We start from the raw sequence: 11,473 nt of genomic DNA on the forward strand, positions 1-11,473 counted from the left end.
TCTGGAGCTTGGCTCCTTCACCTGCTCATGCTGCAGCCCAGGCTCCTGGGCGGCCTTCCCCCTCAATACTTCCAGGGCCTTCAGGCAGCTTTCGATGAGAATCCCTTGCTTCTAGGTTACCACCTTGTGGGGCCTGGTTAAGGTGCATCCCCAGGTGCCTTTTCCTTCCACCCTGCAGCCCTCAGTCCTCCTGCCTTTGTCCCTCCTGCCCCTGTGAGGTGGCCCTGTCCTTGAGGTTCCCTGCTGCAGCACCCTGACTGGCCTCTGCTTGCCCTGCTCGCCTTGATCAGGGGCCTGCCAGCCCACGGGCACCATTTTCAGGCTCTGGGTGGGCCCCCACAGTGTCCATGTCCTTATCCTGTGTGCTGGAGCAGCTCTGTGTCTGTAACCCAGGATCCTGAGCATCTCTTGTCCTATGAGAGAGCTGAGAAAGTCCTGTCTGGTCCACACCCACCTCTTAGAGGAGCTGGATCTGGGGACTGTGGAGTTCCAGAAGACCCTCAGCAAACCACAGTGGGACAGGGGAGTGCTTCAGCATGGCTCCAAGCAGGGTTGCCCAGGCGGGCTCAGGGCCATTGCCTGAAGCTCAGCGCCCCAGCACATGCCTTATTCTTCCTTGCTCACCTGCCTTCCTTGGCCTCCTTTCTTGCCCTCCATCAAACAGGTTTCAGTAGGACTGTAAGCCCAGCTGGCATTCCAGCACATGGCGTGGCCTGGCCCTGAGAAATTCTGCAGATGTGACCAGCTCCAAAGCCATGTGCAGAGCACTCCACACCCTCTGTGAGGGCTTGAGCTCCATCTGCCCGGCATCTGCTGGGTCTTGAAAACTGTCCCATTCCCCATCTCCCCACCCCACAGTCCTCTCTGCCCCCAGTTTTGTCCATATCCCTAATTGATGCCACATGAACACAGTGTGAAACTGAGGTACAGTTCAGTCAGATGCACAGATCTTAAGTGTATAGGTCAATAATTTTTGACAAATATTTATATATCTGTGTAACCAACACACCATTCAAAATATAGGACATTGTCATCACCCTAGGAAATTTCTCCCTGTCCTGTTGCAGTCTGTCTACCTCCCCACCATGATCCCCACTCCCCAAGCAGCCACCATTCTGATTTCAGTTTCAAAATATTAGGGTTTTTTTCCTTCCTCATTTTGAACTGTTTGTATTGGAGTCTCATTAAGTATGTAATCTTCTGAATCTGGCTCCTTGAGCTCAAGACAGTTTTTTAGGGTCTTCCTTGTTTTCACACACATCAGTAAACCATTCCTTTTTCTAACTGTTGAGTAGCATTCTGCAGTCTATATACAGTGTATACCATGGTTTGCTTATCCACTTTCTTGGTGATGAGCATTGGAGTTGTTTCCAATTTTTCTGTTACAAATAAAGTTGTCATCAACTGAATATTCTTATACGAGGACTTGTGCGAACACATTTTCATTTCTCTTGAGTCAATACCTAGGGTGGAGTTGCTCATAAGTTAGGAGAACATTGAACATTATAAGAAACTGCCAAACAATTGTCCACAATGCTTGTATCAATTTACACTCTCACCAAAAATGTATGAGAGTTCCACTTGCCCCACATGCTAGCAAACACGTGGTCTTGTCAGTATTCTAATGTGAACATCTTATTGAGTGAGGTTGCGCTCATGCCTGGCCATTTTAATGTGTATGTCTTCATTTTTGTACTTATTCACTTCATTTTTATTTACTAGTGCACTTAAACACTGCCTTATTCTAAGGAGGATTTTAGGTGGTTTATATGTATTTGATTTTTTCTATATAACCTTATATCATAATCTACTTGTGAAGTACTTATAAATGAGTGTGTACTTTAATTTTAAAATGGCCATATAACACTCCAGGACTTGACTGATTGCATTCCTTCTTTGGGCTCTTTCAGGATGGATAGCCTGGAGGTTAGACCAGGGGCCCTGGAGCCAGAGGTCTGGTATATAGAGAAGGTGATGCAGTCTCTCTGGGCCTCTGCAGTATCTCACAAGTGTTGTGAGCATTGAGTCAGAGATGCACGTGGGAACCCAGGAGTAGTAAGTGGTAGTAGATGCTTCTTTCTATAATGACCTACACGGCCATGGTGCCTAGAGCTTCTGCCTGCTCAGGATCACCTTTAGTGTCACTATTCAGAAGTGATATGACTGGGTCAGTAGATGCAAGCATTTTTCAGATTCTTGAAAGCTACCTCCAAACTGCTCTGTAAAAATCACCCATTAACCCCCCTTACCCCGCGCTGGTGGCATCTGAGAGTGCCTAGGTGCCCACACTTTTCCTGAAAAGCAGTGACATTTTACCAGAGTGGATGTCCCTCTACAGTGAGAGAAGCCATGTTCCAGTTGCTGACTCAGGAATTCCTCCTCACACCTGGCACAGCGACACCTGCCACCTCCCAGTGTTAGTTATCTATTGCCACCATTATGCTGCATAACAAACTGTCCCTAGATATTAATGACATATAGTAATAAGCATTTATTTTCCTTGCAGGTTGGCAGATGTGGCTTCACTGCACACGTCCTGGAACTTTTGTCCCCATCCTGGGCTGAGCAGGGACACGCTCATCTCTGGGTGATGGCAGAGGCCTGAGAGAGGGCACACCTGACACATGAACATATTACAAGTGTTTGCTATGTCCTGTCTGCTAACAGCCCATTGGCTGAGATTGAGCCAGGGGCGGGAAAGTGTGTGTCAGCCACATGAGGCCGTGGCTGGGTGCTGGTGCAGGATGGTGAAGAACTGGGCCAGTGTCTCAGCTACCACCCTGCTTCCTGTCATCACAAGTTTAAGCAAGTTTCTTTATTTTATTTGAGGGATAAAGGAGCTACAAATAATATACATAATAGAACACTATAGTATATACACATACTAGTAATTTTTGTATTTCATAGTTCAGCAACTCAGCACCCTCCTTAAGAGAACCTGTCAGGACACTCCCTTTTCTGTTTAGTTCCCGGTCATACACAGCCTCATTCTGGGCAGCTCTCCACCTGCACGATCTGATCTACTAAAAACGATACATGATCATTTGAATGACTCTTCCATGTGCTCCCCACCTTACCCCTGCCCTTGAGTGAGTCCAAAGACTCAAAATATATAAACACCTTTTTTCAATTATAGTTCATACTTAATATTATATTAGTTACAGGTGTACAAAATAGTGGTTAAACATTTCTATAACTTACAAAGTGATTCCCCTGATAAGTCTAGTACCCATCTGACATCACACGTAACTATTACAGTATTATTGACTGTATTTCCTGTGCTGTTCTTCACATCCCTGTGATTATTTGGTAACTGCCAATCTGTGCTTCTCAATCCCTTCACCCTTTTCACTCAGCCTCTCATTCCCCATCCCCTCTGGCAATCATCAGTCTGTTCTCTGTATCTATGAGTCTGTTTCTATTTTGTTTGTACATTTACTTCATTCTTTAGATTCCACATATAAGTGAAATTATATGGTATTTGTCTTTTTTTGTCTCACTTATTTCACTTAGCCTAATACCTTCTAGGTCCATCCATGTTGTCACAAATGGGAAGATTTCATTCTTTTTATGGCCTACTAGTATTTCATTGTATATATGTACCATGGCTTTTTATTTTTGATAGGCATTGAGTTTTATATTTTTAACTGACTAAATCTAATAAAAACAAAAACAAAAACAGGTTTACTAAGTGGGTCCAAAAGACAATAAGGGATTAAGCTATAAAGCCAAAGAGCGAGGCCCCTCCTTCTAGGCATCCAAGCTCCACCCCCCAATAAGACCAGGGCAAGCACAGGGGGCCGGAAACTGGCCTCCGCCCCACATCCAAACCACACACTTTGGTTTTTGTTCTCCTCTTAAAGGTTATTAAAAAAACAACCCCAGCAGTCAGGTGGGTATTCCTGTGCTCTGCAGCAGGCACATCAAGCTAGCCAGCATCAAGCTTGGGTCCAGTGTCCCTCGACTTCAGCCACCTTTGCCCATGTGGCTCATTCCTGCGCTATGTTCCTCGGCATGCACTTAACTGTATGTGCGAGGGCTGCAAATCCAACCACACAAACAAATTTGCCAGGGTGCCCCCTCAGGAGTCTGTGGTGCTGATTGGTCTGCTGGAGCCCCATGATGTGTGACCCAGCTCTGGCACATGGCCCTCAAATCCCTGAAGCCGTCTCGCTGTGGCCGTGGAGTGTGTCCCGTCTGGAACCACATCTGGTTGGGGGAGCATCTGGAGTCTGCTGCTGAGCTCTCCTTGTCCTTTCTGTTTCTGTTTAATTTCCTTTACTACTTTGTCTTTTAAATTAAATGCTAAACTTTGTGTAGCCAGTGTGTTTTCTTGATGTTCAAAGACTACGCTGGCCAGGGTGGGGCCCTTCTTCAAGGTGAAGCTCAGGAGCCCAGTCAGGATGGTCATGGAGAAGGACCAGGCCGGGTTTCATGTGCATGAGTGGAAACCCTTGATGGAAATAAAGACACAGCCTCCTATTGCCCTTTGATCTTTTATTTAGGGTTACCCTATAAACATCAAGAGGTTTAAATGAAAATTCTCAATAAATAAGATGGCGGATGAGTGAGAAGCTGCCCTTGCTTGCTCCTGAGACTGGTTTATAGTTTCAGCTGAATGTGGACAGAGCATCTGTTAACATCTGGATACTGGTGGGAGTTGAACCTTGGCACTACTGGCAGCAGAGGAGGCCACTTCTGAGCAACCTGTCTGGTGAGGTGCATGGAGGAGACACAGGAGAGGTGCAAGTTCTGGTTGGCTTGGCTCCCCAGGCAGCGGCCGGAGGAGCACAAAGTTTTCTCAATGCCCTTGGGTCTCCCGTGAGAGAAGTTGGAGGTGAAGATCCAAGCTGGGCCCGCTGGTAGAGCCAGAAGTTGGCTGGGTGATGTCTGGCTCTGGGAGGCTGGGAGAAGTGTTTTTTTTTTTTTTTCTTTTCTGTATCCCCCCCCTTCTTTTCTTAAATTTTAAAAAATTTATTGATTTTTTTTTTTTTTGGAAGGGGAAGGGAAGGCTGAGGGCGGACAGAGATACTTGAGGAATGTGCACACAGGGGCCCACTTGCAGGAATGCGCTTGGCCCCCACTCCCACGGCCAGCCAGTGCGGCTGAGTGTTCCCGGCTTGCCCACATGCTGGAGTGGGGCACTGCTGCCGGCCCACGAGCACTACAGTCATTGTGACACAACACCCCTGGTCCACCCACCCACTGGAATGGGGAATAGCTACTGGCTGGGGCACAGGCCAGCCAGAGTGAGGAAACACCCCCACCCACCACCATGGGAAAACGGTCCCGGCACACCCTGTAGTGTTTGCCTGTTGTTGTTGCCCGCCTGCTGGCAGGCAGAAAAACCATTCTTCCCATGCACAACCTGGGCTGCAGCTGAAAGAAGGTGAAATGAACTAGAGGAGTTTCAGAAAACTTTGGATGCTGGTTTTGGAGGAAAAGCTGGAGGAGCAGCAGACCAGATCCCAGGGCAGACTCAGCCTCAGACTATGGGAGGAATCTCATAAGCAGACTACTCCCCTCCAAGAGGCATCAGCCAGAGGCAGCTTAACAGCTGTCAGAAGTGGGCAGAGACTCTCAGTCAGTTAACTTAAGGGAAGGACCCACCAAAGAGCAACACAACAACCCAAACCAAAATACTACTAGAGTCCAAAAAAAAAAAGGCATAAAGGGCATTCCAAGATCATCAAGTTAAGGAGGTCGATGACTCTGCACCACTGAATCACACAGATTCCTACCACAGAAGGTCACACCACAGAGGCAGAAAATAAAAGCAGATCAATCTAAGAAGCAGAAACAAACGAGACCAGCTACTGAAAATGGGGAGGTGGAATAACACCCCACCAAACAGGAATAACACCCCACCAAAAGGAAAGGATGAATTCCAGGAAGGAGGGATAGATGAAATAGAGGGAAGGAAACTACCAGACATGGAATTCAAAACAATAGTAATGAGGAAGCTCAATGAACTCAACAAACTCAAAGAAAACTACAAAGAACTCCAGGGAAGCTACAAGGAACTTACTGAGAACTACACCAGCATAAAAAAGGACATAGGAACTATCAATAAGAACCAGGAAGAAATAAAGAATACAATTTCTGAACTGAGGAACACAGTAGAATCAATCAAAAGCAGGTTAAATGAAGCAGAGGATGAGATCAGTGAGTTAGAGGACAACATTGAAAAAATTCCCAGACAATGCAACAGAATGAAAAAACAGTTAAAAAGAATGAAGAGGGTTTAAGAGAACTGCAGGACAACAGTTAATGAAAAAATATCCGTATCATAAGGATAAAAGAAGGAGAAGAAGAGGAGCCTGGAATAGAAAACCTGATTGAAAAATTAATGACAGAAAACTTTCCTAACTTGATGAGAGAAAAAGTCATATAAATCCAGGAGAGTCTCAATGAAGATGAACCCCAAAAGGCCCACTTCAAGGCACGTCATAATTAAAATGGCAACATTCAAAGACAAAGAGAGAATCTTAAAGGCTGCAAGAGAAAAACAGTAAATAACATACAAGGGAACACCGATAAGACTATCAACTGGTTTCTCAACAGAAACACTACAAACCAGAAGGTAATGGCAAAAAAATATCTTAAGCAATGAAAAACAAAGGCATACAACCAAGACTACTCTACCTAGCAAGGTTCTCTTTCAAAATGAAAGGTGAAATAAGGAGTATCCCAGAAAGAGGAAGACTAAAAGAATACATTTCAACCAAACCAGCATTGCAAGAGATGTGAAAGGGAATGCTTTAAGAAAAAGAAGAAAGAGAGAGAGGGAGAGGAACACAGGTACCGAGGGAAATGAATAAATACCTGTCAATAATAACCTTAAATGTAAATGGATTAAATGCTCCAATCAAAAGACATAGGGTTGCAGAATGGATACAAAAACATGACCCACATATATGCTGTCTACAAGAGACACACCTCAAAACAAGATATTTACAGACCGAAAGTGAAGGGAGGGAAAAAACGTATTTTAAGCAAATGGACATGAATAAAAAAAAAGCTGGGGTAGCAATAGTTATATCAGACAAAACAGATTTTACAGGGGAACATCAAGAAGATATAATTCTGGTTAACATAGGAGCACCAAAATATATAAGAAAAATCTTGGAAGACTACAAGAAAGATATCAACAGCAACACACTCATAGTAGGGGACTTCAACAACCCATTGTCAACAATGGACAGATCTTTGAAGCAAAAACATACCAGGGATATTGAGGCATTGAACAACACTCTAGATCAAATGCACTTAGTTGATATATATAGAACTTTTCACCCCAAAGAAGCAAAATATATGTTCTTTTCAAATGCACATGGAACATTTTCAAAGATAGACCACATGATAGGACACAAAACAAGCCTCAACAAACTCAAGAAAATTGAAATTATATCAAGCATCTTCTCAGATCGCAATGCCTTGAAACTAGAAATCAGCCTCAAGGAAAAAACTCAAAGATATTCAAACTCATGGAGAATGAATAACATAATATTAAATAATGAATGGGTTAACAATGACATAAAGGAGGAAATCAAGAAGTTTCTGGAAACAAATGATAATAAGAACACTACAGCCCAAAACCTATGGGACACAGCAAAAGCAGTCTTGAGAGAAAAGTTCATAGCAATAGAGGCTTACCTAAAAAGAATAGAAGAATCTCAAATGAAAAATCTAACCTCATAGATACAAAAACTAGAAGAACAACAACAAACAAAGCCCAGAGTGAGTAGAAGGAAGGAAATCATCAAGATCAGAGCAGAATTAAATGACAGAGAAACTAAACAAACAATTCAAAAGATCAACAAAATTGACAAGCCTTTAGCCAGGCATCAAGAAAAAAAGAGAGAGGACCCAAATAAACAAAGTCAGAAATGAAAAAGAAAAACTCATGACTGATACCACAGAAATACAAAGGATTGTAAGAAATTACTACAAACAACTGTGTGGCAAGAAACTTGACAACCTAGGTGAAATGGAAAAATTTCTAGAAACATATAATCTTCCAAAGCTGAATCAAGAAGTAGCAAAAAGCCTGAACAGACTGATAACAAAGAGTGAAATTGAAACAGTAATCAAAAAACTCCTGGCACACAAAAGCCCTGGACCGGATGGCTTCACAGGCGAATTTCACAAAACATTGAAGGTAGAATTAACGCCTACCCTTCTCAAACTATTCCAAAAAATCCAAGAAGAGGGAAGACTCCCAAACTCTTTCTATGAAGCCAGTATTACCCTAATTCCAAAACCAGATCAAGACACAACAAAGAAAGAAAACTACAGGCCGATATCACTGATGAACACAGATGCTATAATTCTCAACAAATTATTGGCAAACCTGATCTCACAATACATTAAAAAGATCACACAGTAGTCTCCCTCTATATCGCTGTTCACTTGTCATGGCCTCACTGTATCGTAGGCTTTTAAAAAATATATTTAATTATTTATCACGGGTTTTTTTCTATGTCATGGAATTTTGCAGTACTGTATATGTATATTGTTAAAGTTGTGTAGGTTTAAGAGTGTAGAATATGTTTAAGAACATAATTAGTGTTTATAAAAGTGTGGAAAAGGTTAATAAGGGACTGGGAATGGCTTATAAGTGTGTGGGAAGTGTTTACAAAGCCTTAAAAATATATAAATACTAAAATAAATGTAAGGTTCTTATTTCATGGATTTTCACCTATCGCGGGTGGGTCTAGAACACAATACTCGCGATAAGTGAGGGAATACTGTACATCACAGTCAAGTGGGATTCATCCCAGGGATGCAAGGATGGTTTAATATTCAAAAATCAATAAACATAATAAACCACATAAAGAAAATGAAAGACAATAGTCACATAATCATATCAACAGATGCTGAAAAAGCATTTGATAAAGTACAACACCCAGTTATGATGAATACACTCAGCAAAATGGGAATAGAGGGAGCATACCCCAACATGATGAAGGCTATATACGAGAAACCTGAAGCCAACATCATACTCAATGGACAAAAACTGAAAGCATTCCCATTGAGATCAGGAATAGGACAAGGATGCCCACTCTCTCCACTCCTATTCAACATAGTGTAGGAAGTTCTAGCCATAACAATCAGACAAGAAAAAAAAAGTCATCCGAAGTGGAAAAGAGTAAGTAAAACTGTTATTATTTGCAGATGACTTAATAGTGTACATTGAAAACTCTATCGACTCCATGAAAACTCTACTCAACATAATAAGTGAATTTGGCAAAATTCAGGGTACAAAGTCAATATTTTGAAATCAAAGGCATTTCTGTACGCCAACAATAAAATATCAGAGATAAAAACTAGAAGAAAAATCCCATTTACTATAGCAACAAGAAGAATAAAGTACCTAGGAATAAACTTAATCAAAGAGATAAGAGACCTGTACTTGGAAAAGTACATTACACAGAAGAAAGAAATTAAGGAAGATACAAAGAAATGGAAGCATACACCATGTTCATGGATGGGAAGAATCAACATCATTAAAATGTCCATACTACCCAAAAACAATTTATAGATTCAATGCAATCCCTATTAAAATACCAGGGACATATTTCACAGTCCCAGAACAAATACTTCAAAAACTTATATGGAACCAAAAACGACCCCGAATAGCCACAGCAATCTTGAGACAGAAGAATTCAGTAGGAGGAATCACAATATCTGATCTCAAACTATACTACAAAGCCACTGTGATCAAAAAAGCCTGGTACTGCCATAAGAACAGACATATAGATGAAATGGAACAGAATAGAGAACCCAGAAATAAACCCAGGTCTATATGGCCAACTAATATTTGAAAAAGGGAGAAGGAACATAAAATGGAGTGAGAAGAGCCTCATCAACAAATGGTGCTGGGAGAACTGGACAGGGACATGCAAATAAAGGAAACTAGACCATCAACTTAAACCACACACCAGAATAAACTCAAGATGGATCAAAGACTTAAATGTAAGACATGACACCATAGAAGTCCTAGAGAAAAACATAGGCAGGAAAATTTCAGATATCCCATGTAACAATATTTTCACTGATACCTCTCCTATGGCAAGGGAAATAAAGGAAAGAATAAACAAATGCAACATCAAACTAGAGTTTCTGCTCAGCTAAAGAAAACATCAGCAAGATGAAAAGGGAACCAACCATATGGGAAAACATATTTTCCAATGATACCTCAGACAAGGAATTGACCTCCAAAATATATAAAGAACTTACATGTCTCAACACCAAGAAGACAGACAGCCCAACTAAAAAATGGGCAAAGGACCCGAACAAACACTTCTCAAAGGAGGATATACAGAGGGTCCATAAGCATATGAAAGAATGCGCAACATCACTAGCCATCAGAGATGTAAATAAAAACCACAATGAGATACCACTTTATACCAGTCAGAATGGCCACCATTAACAAATCAATAAACAACAAGTGCTGGCGAGGATGTGGAGAAACTGGAAACCTATTGCACTGTTGGTGGGAATGCAGACTGGTACAGCCACTATGGAAAACAGTTTGGAATTTCCTCAAAAAACTAAAAATGAAACTTCCTTTTGAACCAGCAATTCCACTACTAGGATTATACCCGAAGAATTCCGAAACACCAATTCAGAAGAACCTAGGCACCCCTATGTTCATAACAGTGCTATTTACAATAGACAAGTGCTGGAAACAGCCTAAGTTCCCCTCTGTAGATGAGTGGATTAAAAAACTGTGGTACATTGACACAATGGAATACTATGCAGCAGAAAGAAAGAAGGAACTCCTGCCATTTGCAACAACATGGATGGAACTAGAGAGAATTATGCTTAGTGAAATAAGCCAGGCAAAGAAAGAAAAATACCATATGATATCACCTGATACAGAAGACTAATGAACAACACAAACAAATTAACAAAACTGAACAAGGAAAGAGTAACAGTTATCGGGGTAGGGGGAAAAATAGGGGAAGGGTTTAGTAAAGGAACTAGTATAAATAACCCATGGACATGGACAACGCGGTGGGGATTGACTGTGGGAGAAGGGATGGGCTTGGGGGGGTGAGCAATGGGGGAAAATGTGGAACAATTGTAATAGAAAAACAATAAAAACAAAATTCAAAAAATAGAAAATTCTCTGGGAAAAACTAGTTTTCAGTGGTAATAGCCATCATCATAAGGAGTCATCTCAGGGCCTCAGACCACACACTGCCATCCAAGAATATCAGGAAGAGGGCTCAGCACATACACCACGTTATGGGGCTTCTGAGTACAGAGGCAGTCCTGTGTTCATTGCTAGGCCAATGCTATAATAGCTCATTTGTACCATTTCGTGTGTGCATCACCACCATGCTTAGGCTCGCTGTGGTCTTGGAGGAGAGCCCGCCATCCCATACTGAGGCTGCAGTATTGCCACCTCAACTTCCAGGACACCCACGTCTTCTTTATACACTGATGAATCATTGGGCGCTTT

General features: G+C 42.1%; 1 pseudogene; it reads right to left on the reverse strand.

Annotated features, from left to right (window-relative positions):
- Positions 1-3,989: 3,989 nt before the first annotated feature.
- On the reverse strand, positions 3,990-11,241 carry LOC150000305 (ubiquitin-conjugating enzyme E2 J2-like; annotated as a pseudogene).
- Between the last annotated feature and the right edge of the window lie 232 nt (positions 11,242-11,473).

The sequence above is a fragment of the Furipterus horrens genome, unplaced genomic scaffold (assembly GCF_987537825.1).
Source record: "Furipterus horrens unplaced genomic scaffold, mFurHor1.1.pri manual_scaffold_10, whole genome shotgun sequence".
NCBI lineage: Eukaryota > Metazoa > Chordata > Mammalia > Chiroptera > Furipteridae > Furipterus > Furipterus horrens.